This window comes from Zootoca vivipara, chromosome 2, assembly GCF_965207765.1.
Source record: "Zootoca vivipara chromosome 2, rZooViv2.hap1.1, whole genome shotgun sequence".
Taxonomy (NCBI): Eukaryota; Metazoa; Chordata; class Lepidosauria; order Squamata; family Lacertidae; genus Zootoca; species Zootoca vivipara.
This window is the reverse complement of record NC_142584.1, coordinates 74,198,480-74,219,836: the sequence shown is the minus strand read 5'-3', so window position 1 is coordinate 74,219,836 and position 21,357 is coordinate 74,198,480. Positions and strand designations below refer to the sequence as shown.

The following is a 21,357-nucleotide window of genomic DNA, read 5'->3' as shown; positions in this document are numbered from 1 at the left end:
AATAGAAATATTTAACTAACAGACCAATCATGTCAGTTCTGCCCCCCCTTAACAAAGCCCTGCCCCCGTAACAAAAATCCTGGCTATGCCCATGCAGGTAGCTACCAGATTTCTGGGGTCCTGCTCATCCCACTGAGTGACAGCATCTGGGAGCCACCGTTTTAATTTTCCACAGCGCCCTTGATGACTCTGGAGAAATGTGGCAAATTAAAATGGCAGTTCCAACTTCCCTGGTACTGATCACACAGTGCTGCAGTTATCTCTTGCTTAAGGCCCTCTCAAACCTGAAGCTCGGTTTATGAATTTTCGGTTTACGAACGCCGCTGACCCATCTGGAACGGATTAATTCACTTTCCATTACTTTCAATGGGAAAGTTCGCTTCAGTTTATGAATGCTTCAGTTTATGAACAGACTTCCGGAACCAATTACACCCATGCTTCGAGTTAAGTATGCTTCAGGTTGAGTACTCTGCGGACCCATCTGGAACAGATTAATCCACTTTCCATTACTTTCAATGGGAAAGCTTGCTTCAGTTTATGAACACTTCAGTTTAAGTACTCCATAGACGTCTGGAACAGATTAATCCACTTTCCATTACTTTCAATGGGAAAGTTCGCTTCAGTTTATGAACGCTTCAGTTTATGAACAGACTTCCAGAACCAATTGTGCTCATAAACTGAGGTACCACTGTATTCAGATCCTGTTATTGGTTACACACACAGGCTTGTACAAATATGTGCATTGTCTGCATCAACATTTCCTGTAACTATTTTTGACAGTTCCATATTAAACCCTTAGTACCTTTATACAGCATTAATCCTGTTTACACAGAAGTGTCAAAGCTGTGCTTGAAAATTATCCTCGAATTTGACAGCATTCAAGTGTGACCCTGCTCAACATGCAAGAGTCTTAAGGATGGAGCTGCAGGCTGCATAGCTCCAACATGAAAAACATCGGAAGCTGCCTACTAACCTGGTATTGTCAACACTGACTGGCAGCAGCTCTCCAGGGGTTCAGACAGGGAAGGGACATTCCCAGCCTTACCTGAAAACTGAACTGCTTGCAAAGCAGATGCTCTACCAATGAGCTTCTTCCAAGCATGAGTAAGTATGGTCTTTAGGATACACTGGCTAAGGGATGCAAACTGTGACCACCTTCCAGCCCTCTGAACAGAACAAGGCGGGCAGCTGCCAGGAGCAGATGCTGCCAAGCTCTTGTCATTGCTGGCTGACAAAGGGAGACACGCACCTCAGTTGGTTAGAGTGTGGTGCTGCTAACACAAAGGTTGCAGATTTGATCCCAGCTGCATATTCCTGCATTACAGGGGGTTGGACTAGATGATCCTCAGGGTCCCTTCCAACTCTACAGTTCTACAATTCTATAAGTCTTTTATCCAAGTTACAAAGTGTGGCTCTTCCCACCATTCAGCGGAGTCACATTCTACACGGATTCCAGCCTGTTAACTGGGAATACAAGGATAAAGCTGTGAGAAGAAAGTTGAGCTCAAACTTTATTTCGTGGAAGATCAAGATTAAATTCCAGAGAATACTGTTCACAAGCTATAACCTGCCCAATTTATTTTACTGACTTCCTCGTGCTGGATTCAGAGACCACTTTTGAAGGTGGTCTGAACATAAGGAGAAGCACCATAGCACAGTGGGTATGGCATCTGGTTTGCATGCAGAAGGGCCTAATGTCAATCTCCAGGTAGCACTGTGAATGTCCACTGTCTGAATACAGTGGTACCTCATGTTGCATACGGGATCCATTCCAGAGCCCTGTACACAACATGAGCAGTACGCAACATGAAGCGCCGCATCTGCGCATGTGCGCGGTGCGATTCAGCGCTTCTGGCATGCGCATGATGTCATTCGCCGCGTCTGTGCATGCACGAACCGCCGAACCCGGAAGTAATCTGTTCCGGTACTTCCGGGTTCGATGCATATGTATCCCGTGTCGTACGCAACCCGCAGCATTCATAACAAGAGGTATGACTGTATAAGGTCTTACGAAGTTGTATGAAAGTGCAGCAGCTGAATAAAAGCTTCCAAAATTACGCAGTGCACACAGGACTCTCTACGTGGCATGTTGTAACATTGCCAAGAACTATATTACCTGGGCACAAAAACATGTTTGTGAACAATGGAGAAATGTCCATCACATATCACCAGCACAGAAATACCTGAACTCTAGGAACGGGAAAGTAAAATCTCAGATACCTTTTTGAGAGTTACACTAGTTGTCTTGTTTTGTGAAAGGTGTGAATACTTTATGAAGATTGTGATATTTCTGCTGCAACATTGTTTTCATGTATAGCTGCTTATCTGTGATTTAATCTATTTGGGGGAGCTGTGGAAGAACAGAGCTAGCTGAGAAGACTCTTATGGCTGCAAAGAAGGCTATTTTACTTTAATACAGTAGTCCAGGTGGAAACCATTAGGAATCTAGCCAGCCAGGAAGGAAGACTGGTAAGAGAGAGAGAGAGAGAGAGAGAGAGAGAGAGAGAGAGAGAGAGAGAGAGAGAGAGAGAGAGAGAGGTGAACACAGAGGAACTATTAAAGACTTCTATGAGCAGTACCTGCAGCCAAAGCTGTGAAATGTTCTTCAGGTTATGGTTTGGATGAGTGCTTTCCCTACTGGAAACCTATTATCTGTTTAGGGTAATTGAAATCTGGGCCTTTTCTAAGCATTATTCTCCATGTTCATCTCCTCTCCTGGTATGAACACTTGTTTTGTTTAAAAGGCAATGCAGTGGAAAAAGAAGCAGCAGAAGCAGACTGCACCTCTTTACCACCTTAGAAATAAATGGCACTTAAGAATGTTGGTTTCTCCCCCATCCTTGCATAGTGCTGGCAACTAAATAAATATAATAATAATAAATATAATAATAATAATAATAATAATAATTTATTTATACCCCGCCCATCTGGCTGGGTTTCCCCAGCCACTCTGGGCGGCTCCCAACAGAATATTAAAAACACGACAAAACATCAAATATTAAAAACTTCCCCAAACAGGGCTGCCTTCAGATGTATTCTAGTTAAATAGTTGTTTTTCTCTTTGACATCTGATGGGAGGGTCTTCCACAGGGCGGACGCCACTACCAAGAAGGCCCTCTGCCTGGTTCCCTGTAACCTCACTTCTCGTAGTGAGGGAACCGCCAGAAGGCCCTTGGAGGTGGACCCCAGTGTGCGGGCTGAACAATCGGGGTCAAGATGCTCCTTCAGGTATACTTGGCCAAAGCCATTTAGGGCTTTAAAGGTCAGCACCAAAACTTTGAATTGTGCTTGGAAACGTACTGGGAGTCAATGTAGGTCTTTCAAGGACAGGTGTTATGTGGTCTCAGCAGCCACTCCCAGTCACCAATCTAGCTGCCACATTCTGGATTATCGGTAATTGTAGTTTCCAGGTCACCTTCAAAGGTAGCCCAAAAATAACAACAGTACCCAAAATCTAGAGTACTAAAATGAAATACCACCCCTGCTTTACTCATAGAAGAGCTTCTGAAATTAATGGGCCTAATCTTTGGACTCATTCACCCTTCCTCTTGTCCTGCTGGCTTTCCCCCAAGCCACTCTTTCATACTCAGTCAAAGCAAACAGCTATGGTATTTAGGTTCTCTCCAGATTGATGTTTGCTCTGATTTAGTACTGAAGAGCAGGTTTTCCCTTGGAAAGGAGCAGGACAAGGGGGAAATTGCTCAGACCTGTGCTTTCTAGGCATGGGACAAGCGGAAGTATGGATGACTCCTTAGTCATGCTTATAAATTTAAATGGCTCTACTCTGAGTAAGGCATAGTTGAATATCACCCTATTTTCCCAGTCTAATTTGACTCCTCATTCACTGGGTATTAAACTAATCCCAGATCTTTTATGTGACTAGCTGCACCTTGGTACCTCTAAGGACTAAGGCAGAGATATGTGGGAGGTAGGCTGGTAACTTTAGATGATTTGTTTAAAAGACTGATATAATCCCAATATAACATTTAATACTCTCTAGCAACCTTGCTTTGGAATACATTATGACTCGTTAAAAGCAAATCTAAAAAGCCACTGTAGGATATTATCATTCAATTGTTTAATTTATCTAACTGAAAGATAACAAGAGACAGGCTATTAACTGAATAAGATAGTCATAAGCATTGAGAGATGAAAATTCACTTGATCATGATTGTTTGCTTGGTCAGCACTCTAAATGAATTATAGTATAGTGTTTCTTCAAAATTTCTTTTTAAAGCAATAGTTTTAATATGCCTCACTTACAGTAAACAAATGCCTACAAACCGTCATATCTCAGTAGGAAAAAAATAACACCAATATATATAAATCTGGGTATGATAAAAATTGGATAAATACAGACATTGATGAATCATAATAATATAGAATTTTCTGTATTGCACCATTAAACAAAACAATTATTCTGCTTCCATCCAGCTGCTGTGATGTTCGGGCTTGAGAATGCATATGAAGCTCCCGAACAATCACCCAGGAGGGGAAGAACATGCAAGCCGGGCATGTGTCTCTGTTAGGGTCCTACTCGTAGGCCTTATCCTGACACCTTCCAGTGGCCAAAAATTGAACACCCAGAATGAAACATGTATGGCCATCGAAACCACAAAAATTCAGCAACCTAAAATCAGTTTTAGATTGTAAGGACTGAAAATAAGGGACTGAAAACAAGATAACGGTACTGAAGTGTAATGCCTCCATGCACATGGAATAAAATCCTGGTCATTCCATCTCAGAAATGATTCCATGACCCTAGAAAGACTCAGAAAATGGCAACCAAAAATCTCAAGGGCTTAGAGCACCTTTTCTGCAAGGAAATGCTAAAGCACTTATGATTTATTATTATTACTATTTTAGGATAAAGATTGCTTGTGGGGGGAAATGTTGCAGAGATTTATGAAACTGTGAATGGCGTGGGAAGCTAAAAGAAAAGTATGTTTCTTCTTCTCTAATAATTCTAGAGCTAAGGATCACCAATGAAATGTATTGTTGGGAAGTTCAGAATGAAGAAAAGACGAAAGGATGCTGCACTGTATGGAGCGGAGTGTCCAGTTTATAATGCATTGTTCTCCTTATCTTCAGATTTTGAAATTAAAGGAATGTTGAATTTCTAATCCATGCTTGGAAAGGAGCTTGATAGGAGTCTGTGCCTATGTTCAATGTCAAGTGCATTGAGACTGCTCCCTCCCTTCCTGGTAAATTTAAAAGCTGAGCACCTTGCCAGAGGCACAAGCCTTAGCATAGCTGGCAAGTTCTCCCTTTTTTAAAGGGAAATTCCCTTATGCTGAAAAGGGAAAACTTGACAGCTATGCGCCTTAGATGTGAGCTGACCAGGAAGAGCTAAAGAGCTTGTCTCCTCCTCAGGGCTGTCTTACCCATAGGCGCTAGTGGTGCTGCGCACCCAGGTGCTGGGCTCTTAGGGGCATCAGGCCAAGAGTCTGGGTCTGAGAGTTGAGTACGGGGAAGAGCCCATCTGTCAGTCAGAGTGCCACGGCTGGCTCTTCTGCTGCGGGCAGCTCTGCGCTGTGAGTTCAGAGGCGGCCGAGCCAGCGAGACGTTGAGGCGGCCGGCCGGCTCCGCCTTCCTGAATGCCTGGGACTCGGAAACCTGGGAGGGCGGGTGATGGGCAGATCTTTGCACCCTGGTGCCGCATATGCTTAAGACAGCCCTGCTCCTCCTCTTTGCCTGTACTAGGAAGCCTTGGCCTTCATCAGAAGATGAGATGGTGAAAAGGAGCTATATTAAATGTTCCACGTGCGGAAAAGAGGTTACAGACAAGCTGGCTCTTCAAAGGAACCTATTGCCCCGCCCCTCCAAATACAGCAGCATCTTCTTTCAGATATTGCTGGAAAATAAGTTATTTCCATTATTAGAATCGTCTGATAATATGGATTATGTGGGGACAGAAGCAGAACAGCTGAAATTTGTCATCACCAGTCTTTTATTTTTCTATTAAAAGGGCAATGCTTCTCCTTCTGTGGTCGGTAAAGCTGATGAACTTTCACTATCTGAAGTTGTAAATAATCAGTGTCTCTCAAATGTGAAGTTACTACAACATTTGTTTGGTACATTGAGGGAGGCACAAAGCTCATTGTTAAAACTGGTGGAGGAGCAAATGTTTGAAGAGAAGTAGTACTCAAACTTCATGGCCCAAATTGCAATCGGCTATCTAAGAATTGTAATGAAAATACTCCTCCTCCATCTAATGTTAAGAAAAAAATCTACAGTTTTGAAATTCACAGAACAGAGGCAAATACACCATCTGTACAGAACGCCTTAGGACAACTTGCTTTTCCCTTGCCAAGAGGACACTTGCTAGGTTGGCAAAAATAAATCACAAGCTTTGCAGCATTTTAAAACTTTGCTGGGAATCTGTGCCAGAGCTGGTAGATAAGGTGTCAGAAGTATAGTTAGACTACCTGGTTTGGATCACACACAGATTTCAGAGACCAAAGAAGCATTTATTTACTGCAACAGTGTATGTAAAAGGATCTTCAGGACAACTAACATTGGAGCATTACTTCCAAAAGGAGTACTAAGACCAAAAAAAAAATAATGGCCACAAAACCTGAGCAAAGGGAGAACCTTTGGACAGTATCCGTCAGCACAAAGAGTTTCACTTGCCCAACAGGACCCCACACCTTTTAGGGCTGCCAGCAGGAGAGCCATAGTTAACTTTCTCCAGTAGTACTCCTACCTCTGCCATTCATGGTAGGAAATCATTCTGATGGGAGGGTGCCTGTAGGCAGCTGGTGGGAAGAGTGTCACTGCCTGGAAATTGGACAGAATCCTGGAGGCTCCTGAAATTGCCTCCGAGGCAATCCCCCAGTTCCTAATGGAAGCTACCTAGAGGGAGCAGTGGAGCATGAGACCGAATAATTTAGCCCATCGGTGGAGATATGCCTAAAAAGAGCGTAAGAAAGTCATGCTTCAGTGCCACTAGGTACTCATCCAATTCAGGCACCATGTGTGGTCACCAATGGAGCCTTTTGTGAAGTCATATGGTCCCTGATTTCATTGTAGATATAGCATGCAGAAAGCTTAGCAGCAAATTTTCCATATTCTTTTTAACCTATAGACACGAACCAGACTAGCAGAAGTATGGAAGTCAAGCTCCACTCCTTGTGGCAATGCTGCAGTTGGGATGGGTGCAATGAAGGGAGTCACAGCCAGAGGGCCAATGCTCAACCTACATTCCAAAAAATCTTAGAGCTAACCTAGCTAGAAGAACCCTTGTAGCACTTCCTTGGGCTGTCGGTGTTTTCTTCATCTGAAGCATCACATTAATTGCACTTGGTTCCCATTAAAATCAATGGTTCTTATCATATTGATTTTAATGGAAACTAAGTGCAGTTAATTTAAGTCTGGATCCAACCCTTGGTTACTTAAGGCTAACTTTAGCATACTACTAATACAATTCATTCATTGGGAGCCAGGTTGGTATTATGTTAAACATTTTCATGCATTTGAACACAAATTGAATGCCACACGTCATTTCCTACAATTCTGTATTTATTCTGACTTCCTAATTCTTTGACTAATCTCTTAACACCTTTCTGATCAGCCTTGTTAGATCATCTACAGTCACCTGCACAACACTTACGAAGAGGCACAGTGCATGTGCAATATTTGATCTTAACAGAATGCTACCATATTGGAAGCATTTAGCATAGACACAAGCTATGTGCACAGCATAGTAAGCTATAGTTGATTGCCTTTGGCAGCGTTTCTTCTAATTCTTAAAGGACAGAATGTAAAACATTTTGTTTCATTGAGAATCTAATGTGAAAGCTTCAAGCACTGAAAATGTGTGCTGCCATCAGCCCATCAATAGGGATATTTTTAGAACACGCAGAATCAATCATTATAATTCTAGTGGGGGAAAGAAATGTAGTAAACATGCAGTATGAAATGAAAGCCCTCTTAAGTAAAGACAACAGCAGTGGCTTCCAAGTTTGACTTTTGTAGTTCCACAAGCTAATGCTTCCTCCCGACATTTTAGAGGATTGAACATCTTTAAATGAATTGGAATCCCTTGCTGGAAACAGTAGCTTTCTAATTCTGTATAGTGTAGGAAAAGAACTTTCTAAAAATGAAGATGGCGAGTCTCTAGCTTCAGAACCTATGCCAAATGTAGTGAGGTGCTGAGTGAAGCCAACATTTTCTCATGTACCCTTCCTAAAAAGACAAACTTCACAAATAGTAGTGTGGATTGCCAAAATCCGGTCTGCTACAGTACCAGATCATGACTTGGACCCTGCTAAGTTTAACTCATATAAATATTATTAATTATATGCCTCTGCCTATGCCCAGCATCACACCATTACAGTTTAGAGTTAGAAACTGTATTGTGCTATACAGGAAATGAATGAGGTAGCCAAGCTTGCAAATGAAACCAAATTATTCAGGATTGTGAAAATGAGGGGGATTGCAAAACGACTTGTCCAAACAGTGTGAATGGGCAATAAAATGGCAGACTGGGAGCATTTACTGTTTTTTTATATGTACTGTAAGCCACCCAGAGTGGCTAAGGAAACCCAACCAGAAGAGCAGGGTATAAATAATAAAATCAATTTTTTTATTATTACTAATTTCATATATACCTTCAGGGAGGCCCCTTTGGTCAGCCATATTTGCCCCCACTTGGGGCAAAGTCAAAGCAGATGAAAATCCAATTAGGGTTCTCATTCAGTCACACACACCCCTGCTGGCCTCAGATAGGGAAGGAAGGGCATTTACAAGCGTAGTTCTCACTTCAGACACATAGGCAAAAGAGCGAAGCCACCACCCTTATGAAACTAATGTGGCTAGCCACAGAAGTCCATCCCCAAACCCCATTAGCTTGTGAGGCTGCTGGGCTTCACTCCAAGTGCCAGTGGCTCTCTTGAGGTTGGACATTGGAGTCTGAATCCAGAGTCGTACAACCCAGGGCCCCTGAAAACGCTACCAGTGGTAGATGACAAGGGGCAGCCGCAAGAAACTGACAGTGCCAGTACCTGGAATGGGTAGTCATGTAGCAGGGCTGATACCAGTTGCTAAATATCCTTTTTAACGACAACATTAAATTGTCCAGATGCAGAGCAAAGTACCTGGTAAGGTTCTATCCAGCTGCACCTACCACGCCCCACTGGTGTGACCTGAACTGAATGTGACTAACCAGGAAAGACTAAACTGGAAGAGCTCTTGGCGCCAGGGTGGGCAGTTCAATGTAAAGTGTCATAGTGGGGAATTCCCTCTTAGATATTATTAAGAAAGGGACTGAAAATCAGGTGACAGTTTCACAGTGCCCAATGGTGCAGTCTCATTGGGAATAGCAGACACAAAGGTTGCAATTCAGCATCACCCTAACATAAACATTCCATGACCACAGGCATTTCTGCTCTCCCCTCTCTCCCCACCCCATGCAGTTCTAGAGAGCCTCCTGACCGTTCCCCCTTTAAAAATGATTTGGGGACACAAGGGGAGGAGTGGGGAAATCTGACTGTGATAGTAGAGCCCCTGCACAACTACTCAGTTGAATCCGGCCCAATATGTTTCATTGGTTTCAGGGTGGCTTGTTTCAAACAAAACATTGACCACAGGTGTGTGTATGTTTTTTGTTAAGCTGCAGTCGGCTTCTGAACTCTGTGCGGCTCCTCCAGAGGAGGGAGGGATTGTGCAAGCCCAAGACTTGCACATTGCTAATTTTTGTCACGCTAAATTATAGTTTAACAGAATATCCAAATGTGGTTAGTGAGCTTGATGGCTGAGCAGGAATTTGTTTCTGTGTCTGTGGCCTAAATACAAGATTCGAGCCACTGCACCACACCAGCTTTTTTTGAAATGTCATTACGTAAGTGCAGCCCAGAATGCTTAACAAGCATGGTTTATTCCCACACTGAAAAACGTGATAGACACCTGTGCATTAATTGTTTCCTTGCAAAGGCAAAGCAAGGGACAGCATGTGTAAAGCAAGAGATTTGCTGTGTCTATTGTTGTTGAGAATATATTCTGTGTTTGCATGGTTTGTAGTACAATTCACAATCGAACTGGTAAGAATTGTTCAGAACTAGAGCATGGCATGGATGGACAAGGGTGTAGATGGAGAAGGGTATGTGTATGTGTGTTTATGTGTTTGAATAGGTATATGTGAGAGGGGGGGTGCAGAGGGGGGTGGTTAACTGACATACAGCCTCAGTAGGTTCTCTATGAAAGAATGTGGTCCTCAGGCAAAAAACACATTCTCCACCACTGTTTAGTTTAACTCATGAATGTAGAATTTATTTTCTAAATAAGGCTACAAAACGTTTACCCCACTGCATCCACAGAATGTTTACCTTCCTATATGCTATGGAGTACAACTTAACGATGTACCAGGTATTCTTAAAGAGCAGTTGTGAAAAGCTCAATATTCTTTTTTAAGTTCTGGGCACAATTCAATTATACATGGAACATATGTAGAATTCCATTTGAATAATGAAAAAGTGACTTGATTTTACAATAAGTATTGCAAATAAAAATGTGGCATGAATATTATATCTTAGGTAGCGCTGCTAAGGTCTTTCCTATCAATTACATTACCAAAAAACAAAAACAAAAAACCCTCAGCAACAGATGCAGTAATAATTATCAAATAGAAATTTCAGATAACCAAAATGCTTTTTAAAATATTCTCTTAGTAGTCTTTACAACAGTCCTGTAGAGAAGGTTAAGTATTATCATTCCCAAATTGCAAAAAAAGGGAGAGACTGAGAGAACAGTGGCTTGCTAAGGCCACCTAGTGAATTCACAGCAGAAGTGAGACTAGAACCAGAGACTCTTACCCATCTCAGTTTCTTAGCCATTATGCTACACCAAATGAAGACCTCACATATCATGCACCCTTGCATTCATCACCAGCACACTATTATAGTATCAGGAATGCTGACACCCCGCTTTTAAGCTATTGAAACCTGAAAGGTAGATTTTCACTTTACAGTAAGCGAGCAATGCTATGCAAATATTTTTTAACTCGAGATTCCAAATTAAACATTGCATGTGTTGGACTGGGTTGCAAGCGTGTTCTAAAAAGAGAGAGAGAAAGAAATCTATTACAATCTCAAAATACACTATGCCTATGTAAAGTTAAGCATAAATTTGCAAATGATCTAGAAGAATTACAGCATGACTTGGTTTTATTTAATAGTCATAGTATTGCAACCATACAAACCAATCCTTAACTAGTTTACTCAGAAAGAAGCCCCAATGTGTTCAATAAGATTTACTCTGAAGCAGACTTGCACAGGACTGTAAGCTTGGTTTTCTAAAGTTTTCCCAAGTTTTTATTTTAAATGAATTTAGTAACAAGTATTTTTCTTTTCAGCATCTTGGCATAGATACAGTGGCAATTAACATGTTTGCCTATTCTTAAAAGGAAATCTGAGAAGCATAGGTCCATTGCCTAAGAAGGCATTTCTTGCCAGTTGGAGATAAAAGAGGAGATTATGCAACTTTCACTGCAAGGTACCACTGTCAGTTGGCATCTTGTCTCTGAGCACTGTTAAAAGGCTGGGCATGGGCAAATTTATTTCAGATTTGGTAACATGTATCACTATCCAATTTAACAAAATACATAATATCAGGTCCTAGAGTTTTACTGCAGTGTAATAAGCCAACAAGGTTGGCTTGTACTTACAAGGTCATGTCTTCTTAATAATGTCCCATCAGAATTTGAAATAATTATAGCTCTACCTAGACAAAAGAGCCATGTGCAATTATAAGGACAAATCTGGCAGAAATGAGGAAAATGCTTTATCAGCTTTTGGAAAAGGACCTGGCAAAAGAGGTGAGCATGACTGAAGAGGTTTTTTATTATTTAGGAGAAATAAATCCTAGCACAATTTAGCTGAACAGTGTCACAGCATATACAGCAGTCTCCAACAGTATTTGCTAGGTAACTGGGGGCGTTCAGAAATAAAATTTCTGAATGGTTTGCTAGAAATACAAATGTTCTTCTAAAATCGTTTTCCTGCAAGTGTTCCAAAAAGCACAGTGCCTTTCATCTTCTTATGCTTTCTTATGCTACAGTTCTAGTGGAGGGGAAAATAAAGCCACCCTCAAATACTGCATCAATATGAACACATGGAGCCTTTTTATATGTGCATCAACTACAGAAGATGCCAACCTTCTTCTTCTTTCCCCCCCTTCATTTTTGAAGGTGGGGTGGGGAGGACTGAGCATTTCTCCTGTGGAAATGTAAGTATATTTAACTGTGATGTGCTGGTCAAAATCAATTCTCCACAGGAATACAGGCACAAAGAAAATATAATGATGCTGCATTACTATGAATAACCTCCCATGAACCCCCAGGTTCTTGTGCTATTTGCAAACCCTGCTCATTTTTACCAGCACTTCAGGGCAAATATGCAACACTCTCTTTGGAGGTAGCCATTCAGACCAAACTGAAAGGCAGGTGAACAAAGTGAAAGTCTAATGTGATCAAATACCTGCTGGAAACCCAAGTCGACTAGTTATTTACAGGCAAAGTAGGAGAGGTAATAATCATGCTTATGGGTGACCTTTCCCAAATGAAACACTGGCCCCAGAAACCACCAGCAACAGAAAAATGTAGATATTTCAAAGCAGAGCTATAAACTCTCTGTTTGTTACAGACAGGATGAGCCATTCTTAGATTATGCACAGTCTCTCTCTCCCTGCACTTATTCATTATTATACACATCCCTTCTAGAAGGAAAGGCACAGTTTGTCTGTATACAAGTATTCCCAGTATCTTTCAGCACCCTAATCACTATAATGATGACTTTAGCCTTTAATATCATAAGTAAAGGCATGTAATCAAAAGGTCAAATGAATATAAGCTCCAGCTGTCCTACAGTCTTTTAATTTATACATGTGCTTGCTATGCATGAAGGAATGCAGTGTTATTGCAAACACTGCTTCCCACCCCCGGGATTTTTTAAAATTGTTTTAAAGACAAGCTTCATTTCCTATCTTTTTGAAGGTGAAAGCATTAGCTGCTAGCTACTCAGTGGTTCCAGGACCAACCAAAAGAACCATCTCATTGAGTCAAAGGTGACAATGTGCAGTGTAACACAACTGGCTAACTTTGCATAGGACATAAATAAAAGTCTACAAAAGAGATGGACTGACTGCTGCCTGGTACAAAACAGACAGATGATGTGCCTTGTCTTAAACTAGAGATCAGATGATTAGGATCTCTCTTTACATAATGGGGGAAAGCCTCCTGCATTCTGTGATGTTTGTTAAATCAATAACTGTGCCTGAAACAGGCAAAGATTTACCATGCACCATTTTAAATATTCTGAACTATTTATAGTATCAAGGCAAATAGTTTTATTCAAGAAATGTGATGTCCCACTTATTTAAAAGATAAGAAAATCCCCTGGCTTCATGCACAGCAGTACATTCTAAGTTGCAAAGATGGAATAATTGTGTAGGTCAACATTACCCTGAGTTTGAAACTATACAGCAAATGCATAATAAAGTCATTCCAGTCTTACACCCTGTTAAAACATATACATGCCTTTATACAATGCTGCTTTTTCACTGGTTAAAGTTATAATTGAAAAGCTCTATCTGGCAAATCTTCTACACTGTAAATCAAACAAGCCCCAATCTGTTTTTTTAAACAACAGCAACAGAAAGAATATCTCACACACACATTTTCCTCAGGACTTTGTTTAAAAACTGGCTTATACAAAAATCATTACTTTTTAGACTTTTAGAAAGAAACTGCAAGTACTGTCACATCGTTTGCCTCTCACTGCAGTAGTCGCTTTATGCAGTGTAGTTTCCCCCACCCCTCCTATTATAATATTTTATATAGAAGTTGCATTACCTTCCCAGAGACACAAGGACATGAACTAAAATCTAATGCATCACTCAGTCCTCCAAATCTGCACACCATTTCCCCCCATCAGCTTCTGCCTCCGCGGGTCGGGATGCAAATTGCCAAATAAACAATCTCAAAATAGAAAGGGGAATACCTCCTTGAAAGGAATAAAAAAAATTAGCTAGTATGATTGGGAAGCTTCTACTTACTTGGTTAAGCTATCATCACAAATCCAAAATGATTTCAATTATACAGCGGAGTAATCACTGTTCGGCATCTGTAAGGGATTGACAAACTGAGCTACATTACAGGAGTCCCTCTGCAGACTGTACCATCCAGACCGAGCAGGTGGGGGGAAGGAGCGGATATTTCCGACCGAGCATCTTGCTGAAGGAGAGAGCAAAGCCCAGGGAATGTTTATAGCTTGCCGTCGCAGACAGCCGGAGGAGGAGGGCAAACAGCAACGGTGGCACGGAAAGGAAGGCTTTTTCTTGCAAAGAAAATGGACTGAACCACCATGTTGTTGTTTGTGGTTTTAATGCTTCCCTTGGGATAATGACAAAAACGGAAGATGGCAAACTACCAGGAATATGCCACTTATGGGAGAAACCTTCAAGGACAAGGACTGTCAAGTTCTATCACTATCACTGGAGAAAGCGGGAGGGGGGGGAGGGAATGTGTGTTGGTGGAGCGGAGAGGAAGGGGAGAAGCCTGCTCACTACTGCATCTCTACGGAAGGGATATCCAGACTGCAGAGACTCTTGATTTCTGTCTCTAAGGTTAACCAGGATTTGGTGTGGGTTGTTTTCCCCCCTACTAATCATTTTGCAGACCTGATCAAAATTTCGCATTTCAGTTGTAAACTCATTTTACTAATGGGAAAATCGGTGGAAGCATTTACAAAAGCAGCATTCTGTAAATAGAGCACCATGATTTTGCACACGCGTGTGCACACATGCACAGGCAACATGTTTCCAATCTCTGAGGCAAATGTAGCATGATTTTGTCTACAAGACATGAGTACATTAAAGTACATTATTGCTCCCCTTTCTTTTTAAAGGAAAGATTTGCAATAACGAGAAGTAGGTAACCAGGACATTTTAATCAGTACATTAACCTATGAAGCAAAATAGAACACTGTCCTAGATTTAAATGTTCAGTACTAATATTTATTTCAATCCCTGTAAAGCACAGACTTTTGTGAAATGGGGAAGGAAGGAAGATGCAACACACTTCTCCAAAATGCAAATCTCTCTCCCCCCCCCAATTAAATAGACACCTTTTTGCTTACTGGCAAGTTATTTGTTTTATGTGCTTCTTTTTTGTTGCAGTGCATTTCCACACAGGCAATTCAATTTACAGCTAGAATTATTAAAACTGAAGAATTTGTGGGGAGTGAGAGCAATGTTTTTGAGTAGGGAAAGTGGTAATTTCTTCTTTGCCCAAATAGTGCAACAGTGTACTGGATGTAAATACTTCATTTTACATGAACTGATGGTATAAGCAAATTCTACAAATTTCTGGCAGTGACATATTTAAATTTCAGATAATTTTAGGCCCCATAACGTTCTTAGGGTCAGAGTCTAGGCATGAAGCCATGCATCCAAGTTTTGAAACAGGCAAATAATGCAAGAAACCCTGTGCCTTTAAGCATGTAAAATATTGACTATGTTTCAAGTTGGAAGCTTTTCTAGATTATCTTAGTGACAGCAGTGCTTCGTGACTGGGCTGCATCTTGGATGGAGCATGCAATTGCAACCAAGCACACCTCCCTGAGCACTAATAGGAGTAGCTGTACGGATGCTCTGTCATCCTTGCTTACTTGCTGCTCAGAATATCAATTCAGCCAGTTAAACCAAAGTCTGCACTGCAGTGCACCAAAATGGAAGCTTAAAAAAAAAACCTAACATCTCTGATGAAGGAATATCACACCTTTGCCAATCAGTTAGAAAATAGGGGAAAGTCTGTAAATAAAGGTTTTGTTGTTGTTTTAAAAAAAGAACAAAAGCTGCATTTATAAATAGAACACTCAGGGAACACATGTTTAACATGACATCATATGCAGTGACATTGTATTACATTTTAACCATACCGTGCAGGCTATCGCCTGCTAAGAAAACACCCAATTCTAACTGTGCGAGTGATAGTGCTCAGCCTGTAGATCAATGTCTTAGACTGAAATAAAATAGATAGGATAAAGTTGGCAGAGTGAAAGGACGTCCTGAGTAAGCTCAGGAATTGTAACTGTCAGTTGCCACCTCAGCTGCTGTGCTAGGTTGCAAATGTTGTTGCACCAAGAGTCTCCTGCCAGGGTCCAATGTTTATGCTGCATCAGAGTTGCAAAATCTGTTGCATAAAAACTTTCTTGCAATATTCTAAGGGTAATTAATGATGGACATTAAATAACACCATCCATTGCTCTCTCCTAAAAAGAAAATAAGAATATGAAAAAGACCTTTTTGGCGGAGACATTTGACAAATGGTCTATCTCTCTGTGTGTTTAAAGCTTCTGAAACTTTGTTTTACTGATTATTTCAATATAGTGCCCTTATTTCAATATAGTGCCCAGCATTCATATTCCAAGTGGTGAGTCAATGGGTCTGGGGCACTCCCTTGGAATGAGATGCTCAATTTGTTTTTATTTATTTTAACTATTGGATACTGTTATGCAGTGACAGCAACCAACTCAGCAAAGCACAGCTAGAGAGCACAAACAATACAGGAAATCCATTAAGTCTTGAATTGATACACCGTACAGCATAAAAACATGATAATTTTTGTAGCACTTAAATTAATTACTGAAGAGACATTCTGGGATAGCTGTTTCCACACCAGAATTCCCAGTCCTCATTTAGAGTAGGGCCTCCAATGCAACGTGCCACACAATGTGATGATCAAGCTATTAACCTTGTTGCTAGCCTCATCAGTTGGGGGGGGGGATCTCCCAGTGCTATGTGCCACTGGCAGTGTCTCTATTATCTTCATTCTAATGCTGTGAGTCATCACACTGTCACCTGGGTAACAGGGGCCAGCTAACATTACCAAACACAATCCCATCAAGGCATGTCTTCTGAAGTAAGAATCTGACATAATTTGTTGTGAAGTTCAACCATAGACTATTTATTCCAGATGCATAGCTGCTGTTGTTTTTGCAGCAATGGAATGCTCAAGTTCACTTTGTGACTTCCTTTAAGGTTCATAACTTAAAAACTCTACAGACACATTTTTTGATCTGCCGCCAAAACCCAGAATGAACTGCACTGTCTGACAGGCTGCTACCCAAGGATGCAGCAATCATAAAAATTAGAAAGATTCTGTTTGCTGCAGGATAGAATGTTTAATACCACCAGGCAAAGTCTATGAAAGTCTCCTTGAGAAACTGGCTAAACAAAAATGCATATAAGGGCAAGACACTATAGATACCTGTCAAGCTAAGTATTGACCTCCTTAGAGCTACAAGAAAAAAAAATGTAGGTTTACACTTGAATTAACATCTCATTTTGTTTCATCTTTCATTGGGCTGATGGGCACAAATCAGTAGGATTTTTGTTGGATGAACTTTAACAGGGAATCTGCCCCCAGTGGATGGTGACTTGGGAAGTTGAATACCTGGTGAAAAGTTAGCTTTTTCTGTGGCCCCTTTACATAGATAATGTCAGGTCAAGCTACTTTCCCAAGCGGCTTGAAAAAGCATCCAAGTTCCCTTTTCCTTATCCCACTATCTCCTTCATCTCCATGCTTTCTAAAGCATATTGGGGATGGAATGGCAGACACCTTCTCTTACTTCTCAGCTCAATAAATGGAAAAAGCAGGAGGTTAAATATCCCTGTCTCCATCTGATTTTTTCTCCTCTCCCAGGACATCTCAAGCAGCTTCCTTCTATGGTGCCTGAAGGACCACAAGAGGCAGTGCTATTGTGCTCATGTTCCGCCAGCAGACTTCTCATAGCAATTGGCTGCTGTGAGGCTGCTGGTCTGATACAGCAGGGCTCTTATTATGTTCTTCTGGGAGCAGAGAAAATATGAGAAAGACGTGTGTGGGTCCCTCCTTTTCTTCTCCATGCATTTCTGTCTTTCCTTTTCTCCAACCATCTCAAGACAGTTTAGGAAACATAAAGGTTGGCAATTGTACCACTCCTTTCCTCCTCCTTGTTGTTTCTCCTCTCCACTGTCCCACCCATCCATACTTCCTAAATGTTTAGCACTGTTGGTCTTTCCACCTCCACCTCCTCTATTTGTCTCACTCTAAGGAAGGGAGCTTCCTTACAGTGAGGTACAGAGATGGAACAAGCATTCTGGAGAAACTCAAAAGCTGGTAGGTGGTGGTAGTAGTTAAGTTGGGTGGGCCACCCAGTGAGAAAGACAAGGAAAGGCCAGGGTTTGACTCTTTTGCTTAAGGACCTGGTTCATATAGCCATAATGACTAGTAGCTACTGATTGTCTCATCCTCCATGAATTGGTCTCATCCCCTTGTAAATCCACCTAAGGCAGAGGTCATCACCACACCTTATGGCAAAAAATTCCATAAATTAATTATGTGCTTTGAGAAGAAGTACTTTCCTGATTCTTTTGTTGATTAGCTTAACTGAATGACCCCAAGTTCCAGTATTATTGGGGGAGGGGGGCAGACGTCTACCTGCTTTCTCCATGTAGTACAGTACATAATTTCCTAAACCTCTATCATGTCCTCCCTTTTTCTTAGAACAAACAAAAACTTCCAAGGTTGGCAATATACTCCAGAGAAGATTCTCCAGCCCCTGGATTAGCTTAGTTGATATTTTCTGCACCTTTTCCAGCTTTGCAATATAGTTTTTTTAGATATGGGAGCCATAAACGTACACAGCATTCCGAGTTTGGCTTTACCACAATTTTGCATAATGGCATCGGGATACTAGCAATTTAATTTTCTACCCCTTTCCTGAAATTTGCATTTTTCACAGTTCTGCAATGCACACTAAGCCCACTATGATTCCAGGTTTTCTTACCTGGTTAGAAACCACTACCTCTAATCCTATCAGCGTATATTGGAAGTTAGGAGCTAGAAAAGTACACACAGTGGAGCAAAAGATTAATAATCTAACTTCACAAATATACTGATAGAAGCTGAAGAGCATCTCTGTACAAGCCCCTTTGGGGCCATTACTCACTGTAGCTGATATGTCAGATTGTGGTGGGACACTCTAAAAAATGCCCCTCCCTGCTTCAGTCCCCATCCATGAGAGTCAGAAAAAGCACAACTGCTGTAGACTGAACTACAGGGAAGCACAACAATGATGATGTATGTCGCCATATCAGCTGGGTCTCAAAACTATTATGAGGAAGTGGTAAGCAGTGGCTGCAGCGCTGGGACCCAACTGCCTGAAAATCTTTTAAGTCACATTGCTAATGCTGCATCTCATAGGTTTGGACTACCAGATAGAAGGCCAATAAGAAAGGCACCAAGGTACAAAGCAAGGCCCATTAAATGGACTAGAAATCATAAGCAGCTTGTTTGTTTACTCACATTCATTAGTTATTAATGCCTCATTAAGTCAAACTATAGAGCTGACTAAAAATAAGCAGCAAGGACACTCCTCTAAAATGGCATGAGCTCATAAAATGCTAACAGCAACTTAAGATCCCAATAACTTGTAAGATGATAAACAAACAAAAATTATTTTCAAGGCTGGATTCATTCGTGGAAGATAAGCACTCACATTCCCATCTACAGAAGCAGGTTGGCAAATGAAAAGGTAATGCAATCTTCTTGTTAAAGCAAAGTATTATTTTATCTTTTCTCTATTATCTGACACTTGTGGAAATTGGAGAAACATTTCTGGCCAGACCACTCTGCTGTCCCAGTAGCAATCTGTACTTGCATTCCAGGTGCAAACATTCATGAATAGGCAACCATGACATTTTCTTGAGCAGATTAAAGCACAAGAGGGAGGCAAAAAATCTGGATTTTCACATAACCTTGAGAGGGCCAAAGCAAACTTGTGACTATGAGGATAGGAAAGGAATGCCCACCTACAAAAGCTCTTGTACTAAATTATCTTATCAGCCACTTAAACAATATGCTACAAGGACCTAGATAACAATACAATGGATTTTGGAACATCACAACAAAATATGTTCTGAATTTATACATGGTACGTTTATGCAATCATTTATATTGAGGCACTGGCATTTTAATTCTCTTTAATTCGCTCAGAGTGTGTAGGTGGGTTTATTCTCCATTTGTTAACGCAGACAAGGAGTTAATCAGTCTGCTAGTGTTGCCACTACTGCTACCACTTCCACTTCTAGTACTTCTACTAAGAATAATATATGGTATGGTTACATATGAATGAATCTCAACTCACAAACCCCAACAGGATACACTGAAGGGAGTTTTGGCTGGTCAGAGGTGAAGTGAATGTATACAAGGTGGAAAAATCAAAATCAAGTTGAGTATCCAGACATCCCAAAAATGCTGCAGACAAGTGACTGCCAAAAGGGAAACAATTGTCTCTAAGTGTAACATATAAAGAATAATGCCATTGTGGAGTGATGAGGGAAGGGAGAGCAAACACCAAAGCAGAAAGGGTGGCAGGGGAAGTATGTAATCACAGAAAATTGTTTTACCTTGAAAGTGAATCCCTTTTAGTTCTTCCCACCTCAAAATTAACCTTAAAGGTACCTAGCACAAAGTCCCAGTGAATTTTTGTCTGAAATTTGGCAGATTTCTCATGCCTAGCACTTATCTCATGTCTCCAACTTTCAGACCAATTGCCCCCAAAATACTAGAAGAGAGAAAGTGGGGTCGTTGGTTGTTGGTTTTTTTGCATACCCCTAAAGTTTCATCTACATTTTTTGTTTTTCTTAATACCCATTTTAAAATTTCTCAATAGTGAAGAGGACACAAGACATGTGGAACCCCAAGCTATCATTGCTGCACTTGCTAGAAATTTGCTTTCTGAAATCTGTCAGTATTCCTCAGGTCAAAGCATGCCTAAGACCTGAGATGGGCTGTTTTCCAAAGTACCAAACCAGGGTCTAAACTAAGTCTTGTGGTCAGTGCACACCCTTATTATATACCACAAGTGCAATAATGTTGTACCATTTTTATGGATGAGAAGAATGAGAGAATAAAATCTCTTCGTAACCAATGGCTATGTTGACTGAATCAGGGTCTTCTAGAGCCAATCTCTAATCTTACTCACTATCCTGGACTAATCGAGGAAAGGAAAAGAGGTCACGGCTACCATTGCTCTTGAAACACTTCTGTTTCATCTAGCATTTAGTGATCACATAAATGCAGAAGTTTAAGTAAGCACCTGTTTTCTTAGCTAGCAAAGAGGCCAGTACAGTTCAGAGTTCACTGCACATACCCAGGGTAGATTCAAATGACCGAGCGGTCACACAATGGCCATCCAGTTTGTAGGTTTTCAGTACATGGTGGGCCTTTACAGGCAAACATTCCATCAAAAGAAGTAGCTTGAATGCAACTGCTTGTCATTTGAATGTACTCTCGGTAACCTGAGCATGACTTAACAC

At 41.1% G+C, this 21,357-nt stretch overlaps 1 protein-coding gene across 3 annotated transcripts in view; it reads right to left on the bottom strand.

Annotated features, from left to right (window-relative positions):
• ATP2B2 (ATPase plasma membrane Ca2+ transporting 2) overlaps positions 1-21,357 on the bottom strand; it is a 377,677-nt gene that overhangs the window by 184,520 nt on the left and 171,800 nt on the right. Inside the window, exon 1 of one of the 3 annotated variants that reach the window (XM_060271476.2) lies at positions 14,050-14,175. The exons of the other annotated variants lie outside the window; for them this stretch is intronic. The gene's annotated coding sequence lies outside the window, so the exon portion shown is untranslated. Of the gene's footprint in view, positions 1-14,049; positions 14,176-21,357 lie in introns of those variants that run through there. 3 annotated transcript variants of the gene reach the window in all.